Consider the following 452-nt stretch of genomic DNA (forward strand, 5'->3'; position numbering starts at 1 on the left):
CTTAAAAGTCAAGTTTCTGAGGACAGGGGTAGTATCTGACGGAACGAAAAGTAGTTTTGTTGTCCCCTGGTTCATCCCTGTCGATTCGACTACTATTCCGTCGAAATCCGGACCCATCAATTTTCGCTAAAAGCACAAAGGCTTATAGCCTTTGTATATTTTGCCAAAAATGAAAAAATTAAAAATCGCTGGAAATGGTTGGGATTGGTCCTTCAATATCTCCGTCGTAATTTCACGCCGCCCGGCCATTTGAAGTGAGTTACGCCTGTTTTTCTCGGACTGGCTGGCACGCCAGATTCAAAAGAACACCCCTTAAAACTCAAGTTTCTGTGGACGGCGGTGGTTTCTGGCGGAACCAAAAGTAGTTTTGTGGTCCCCTGGTTCACCTCTGTCGAATCGACTACTTTTATGTCGAAATATTTCACACATTCTCATATAAATTTGATTATTAT

This window comes from Frankliniella occidentalis, unplaced genomic scaffold, assembly GCF_000697945.3.
Source record: "Frankliniella occidentalis isolate FOCC.00 unplaced genomic scaffold, Focc_3.1 Scaffold449, whole genome shotgun sequence".
Classification (NCBI taxonomy): Eukaryota; Metazoa; Arthropoda; class Insecta; order Thysanoptera; family Thripidae; genus Frankliniella; species Frankliniella occidentalis.